The sequence below is a fragment of the Protopterus annectens genome, chromosome 4.part0, assembly GCF_019279795.1.
Source record: "Protopterus annectens isolate FY-2018-M chromosome 4.part0, PAN1.0, whole genome shotgun sequence".
Classification (NCBI taxonomy): Eukaryota; Metazoa; Chordata; order Ceratodontiformes; family Protopteridae; genus Protopterus; species Protopterus annectens.
In genome coordinates, this window is record NC_056733.1 from 713868200 (window position 1) to 713873746 (window position 5547).

Genomic DNA, 5547 nt, shown 5'->3' on the forward strand with positions numbered 1-5547 from the left:
CTATTTATAGTCCCTGCTATGAATAAACAACAATACAGCATTTTAAATATTTTAAATCAACTGTTTATCTCCACTAGAACAGTACCTTACTGTACTGGGGTGGTTTAAATTAAAAAAAAAACTTTTATCCCACCCTGGAAAAGCTTGCTGCAGTCTCCAATTTACTGATGTCATCAAGGCCAGTGAATACAGGTAGTTTTCTGGCCAACTCCTTCCCCAAACAGACATCACCCTGACCATCCTAAAAACCCACCCATGCTGTGGTATCACAGCTCCCTGGTCCTTCCCCTACCCATACAGAAAGTAAAGGCTAGAACAAGGAAACAGTACATGAGCCAAGTCTCTTGCTGTGAGCTGTCAGTCACAGCAGGTAACAGCTCAAATTACCCATAGCACTTTCACAGCTAGGGAAGTTAGGTGTGAAGGGGGATGGGAGATGAATTTAAATAGTATGACTCAGGTTTCAGAAAAGACAACAATCTAGCCATTCTAAAAAGAAGCAGCAGTAAAAAGCACTTTGAAAGTCTATACTCTGGTGTTTGCACTGTTTGTGTTTTAAATAGTCATTGAACAGCATGAAATGTTACTTAAAACGAACTAACTGAAAAACAGTAATGCATTTATGTAAAATCAAGGCATTGATGGGAGCTTTAGGGAGGCCTGCGTGATGTAATTTTTTTTACAGATAAGCACTACATTGTGGGATACCTAGAGGCAGACTAAACAATTAGGATCACTTCAAGATTCTAGACCCCATGTGGTCAGACTCCAGAAATTACGTATAAAAATATTTAAAAACCTGTAATAAGTCCCAGAGTGGTGTTAAAATATAGGAAACACCAAACCATGATGAAATAAACATGTTTTTGAGTCTGTGGGTATGGCTCTCTTTTAAGTTCACATCCTTATTATTACATAAAATAATTATATTTGATATTTGTTACAATAAGGCACTTAGGACACTAGGGCTTCCATTTCATACTTATTTGCAGGCTTGCAGGTGAAGCATTACATTTGCAGGCACTGGCACACAGCTCTCTGAAGAAACATTTTTGCTAGCTAGTCAATCTCTACATATGAGCAAGGTTGAACTAGAACTTGCCACTTGGTTGCTCTGCCCTGGCCTTACAAATTCTCCTGTTTGGCTGTTTCTGTTTTTTTTTCTGCATGTTACACAAGTAAAACTGTTGTTTTTAATTTGCATTGCTGAAATCACATGATATGCCTCAGAGTACCATGACTGGCTGATACTGGATTGAAAACTGTGAGCACAAATCTTTTTTTTTTTGGACTAGAAAACATAATAATAATAACAATAATAATAATGCTAATAATAAAATTCTCCTGTCATGCAATACACACACAACTACCATATCTGCTGAATGAGTGGACTACCGTGGTTGTACAACTACAGCTGACCTCTGAATGGCATGAACATATGTACATACATACAGTAAGTTTTGCATTTTTTTTTAAATCTTTTAACAGTTCTGTGCAAAAGCAATACAAACAGCATGGAAGTCAGTACCAATGCAGTGTAAATTTTTGATTTTTATTAAATCAAACAGCAAATGCTACATGGAATGAGGTGCTGCATTCATGCAATATGGGCAAAATAAAATATTAAAAAGAAAATGCCCCCCAGCCCAATAGCCCCTAAGTCATGGGCCCTGGGTGGCCACTTAGAATGCCCCTATTATCATCTGCCACTGGTAGCAGCATACTTAATGACAAGTGATTCCAAACCTGAACCATGCAAGTGTCATTCCAGTAGCTGAGATACCATTTTCCTAGTGTTACTTATGTTGGCTGCATGGACTGTATGGATATAGCATAATTAATCTGTACAATCTCTTCATGTTATGCAACTAGTTACTTCCCCACCCTTGCATCCTGACCTCATGACACCACATTTTCTAAGTCTGAATATAGCCATATTCCCATTGTTCACCACCTATTCAAGTAGGTCTTGCCATGCTTTCACCATCTTTTTGGTGAAAAAAACAAAAGACTAACTCATATTCAGGATGAAACTGGTACCTTCAGTTTGCAGGTGATGTTTCCTACTAATCCTCATCCTTCGTCATCAGTTCTACTCTCTCACCACCCTCTGCAAGATCTTACACATCTACCAAATTTATTTTCTCTCTCGCTCTCTCTCTTCCATGTACCTAGCTTATAGAATACTCAACTTTCAGCACTTCAAAACAAGTCATAATTACTAAAGTCTTTAAAGATTAAGTATTATAACTATATTGCTAGCACAGAATTAGAATATGTAGAAAAAAGTTATTAAATATTTGAAGCATCTATTTAAAACTTAAATATAAGCTGCCATGACAATAACAGAGATGTATGTTATAATTCTGAGGATTACAATGGGATCTTTGAAAATGTAAAATAATTATAACTGTGGATGAATATATACTAAATCTAAAGTTACAGTATCGTGGATAGTCCTCCACTCCAAGGTATAGTGACTTCACTGAGGTGTGATTTAGTAATCAGAGACTCCCCTTTGTAAAAGTGCTTTATTTCTGCAATAACAAGTTTTAGAATTCACCATTTTGGATTTAGATTCATACTTCATGTTTTATAATAAGAAAGATTGTTGTTGTGTAATCCTCAGAGCTGTGATAAGGAACCCAAATAACAGAATGTCCAATAAAGATGCACTCACAAATTTAAACAAAAGTGTTAAAAGTTATGAATATAAAACTAGCTAACAAAAATTATTATAATGTGTCAAACAAGAGGGTGTGAAAAACACAGACATTACTATATGATTTGATAACAATGAACCATTGAGCCAATCATCATAACCTGGTTCAGAATCTTGCTATGAGAATTAATATATTTATAATAATTCTTTTTTTTTTTAATCGGGACTTGTTACATCTATTTTGAAGTCAATTTCTTCTACTTTATTTTGTTTTGTAAGACTTTGGTTATTTTACTCATAACTCTGTTATTTTACTGATTTTTTTGTACTTCCAAAACAACCTCTTTTATCTGTAATATCTAATTAGGTTTTTATCTCACAAATAAAAACATGTATTGCAAACATTGTTAGCAACTAAGGTAAACTTTATTTATATATATTTTCTAAAATGTAGCCACAACTATTTAATGCCTCAGTATTCCAATTTATATTTTTAATTCTGTTTTTAATGAGGTTGTAGTCAATGTTGTTATAATTGTAAAATTTGAACTTTAGAAAAAATGCTTTACATCATAATTTCAAAATTTATACAATTATGATTGAACAGTCCTGATGCCATCTTTGTTTGTATGTTAGCAATTACATTTCAGTCATTTGCTAGTATTAAATTCAAAGTTTTATTTTTTCCTCATATTATTATTTACCAATTGAATCACATTATGGAAAACAAGTATAGTAATTAATTTTCTAGAGTATTCATTCCTAATATAAAATGTTTCCAAAGCTATATGCTATACTGGTGTAATGTAAGTCACCCAAAAGAATAAATTTATCATAGGATAATATTGAATCAGTTATATATAAAAAACTCCTTATGTTTTATTTTATCTATATTAAGTTTTTGGTAACATACCACAATTCTAGTTGAGCCATTTGCGATCAATAAATCATTCATTAAAGAATAATTACTTCAGAAATAATAATTCAGATAGTATATTGTGTCTAATTACTATAAGTATCCTGACATCCCTTAAAGTCTCAGATAAGCACTTATATTTCTTAAATCCAGGAATTCTAAGGTCAGTGGAATTCTACACACCTGTAATTATTAACAAATTGAAATCATCCTTTGATATAATGAATTTTATCTCATCAAATTTATTACCAATAATATGGGCATTACAAAATAATTTCTTATTTTATCATGTAAGCCTTTCCTTTGTGCAGATGTGTTGAACTCATAATACTATAAGAGCATTCTCCACCACCACCATCCTGACAGAAAAGTATCCTCCAAAAAATTCATTGACAAGGTCATTGATTTTTCCTGATACATGCACACACACACACACACACACATATATATATATATATATATATATATATATATATATATATATATATACATATATATAGATATAGATATATATTTACATGTGGTAACTATATATATATATATATACATATGTAATACATATATTATATATATATATATATATATATATATATATATATATATATATATATATTATATGTATATATATGTGTGTGTGTATATGTATATATATATATATATATATATATATATATATATATATATATATATATTCAAATAGTGTAGCTAAGTACAAATACGACTCTCATTGTCCATGTTGGAGTGAATGACTTGAGATGTACCTCCCTAGAATACATGAAAAGAGATATGGAAGAGCTCTTGGCTCATGTGGTCCAGGCAGGTATAACCTTAGCCCTGAGTAACATCCTGTCTTCGCCCAGAATGATACCAGTATAAGGGCAAAATGATTGACTTCAACAATTGGCTAAGCTTCTGGTGTCATTCAAAGGGGATCTAGTATCTGTCTGCCTGGAAAGACATGATCGACAAACCATGATGCTTTGCCAGAGATGGTCTGCACCTGTCACCCCTGAGATTCAGGTTACTGGGTAAAGCTCTTGCCACCCCTATAGTGCCTTTTTTAGGCAAAGTTCAAAGGACAAAACCACCACCGTAACAAATACAAGCATGCAAAATCTGAAAGTAATGCTACTTAATGCTAGAAGTCTAAACCTCAAAATGCACTCTCTCGAGGCACTCCTAAAAATGGAGGACATCGATATCTGTGCAGTCACTGAGACCTGGTTCAAGGATCCAGAGAGCACCCCTGCAATACCAGGCTACAACTCTTACCACACTTTTCGGCCACCAAACCAAGACCAAAACACTAAAGATGGAGGGGTGTCCATATTCACCAAGGATATTCACACCTCCAGGCTAGTTGCCGAACACAACGCATCTGAAATTCTGCAGGTGCAACTAACACTAAGTAACACTGCAATCCAAATTGTAGCTTGCTACAGATCTCCCACCATGCCACAAGATTCTAACTACACCTTTCTAAACATACTGGAAAATATTAATATACAACCAAACACCCTAATACTGGGTGATTTCAACTACCCTGCCATTAACTAGGAAAACTACTCAGGTACCAACACCTTTTCCCAAAGGTTCTTTGAATTCATAAATTCCAATGCCCCACATAAACTAATCCATTGTCCCACCAGGGGCTCCAGTATCCTAGACCTGGTCATTACTAACATGGGAGATAGATGCTCCACACCAGTGGTACTGTTTTGAACATAAGTAAAAATGCTTAATTTGTGTATTTTATTGTTAATTCTGTAAGAATATTAATTGAAACCAGACATTTTTTAGCCTTATCTTGATTCTCGGCTTGAGTGTGGGGAGTGCCTTCTGTGTGGAGTCTGCATGTCCTCCCCGCGGTTGGGTGGGCATTTGAAAGACATGTGTAAATGGGTATGCCTTCGCTGAAGGTTGAACGTTGAGCTGGCACCTCGGCGTTCATCAAAATTTACTGTCAATC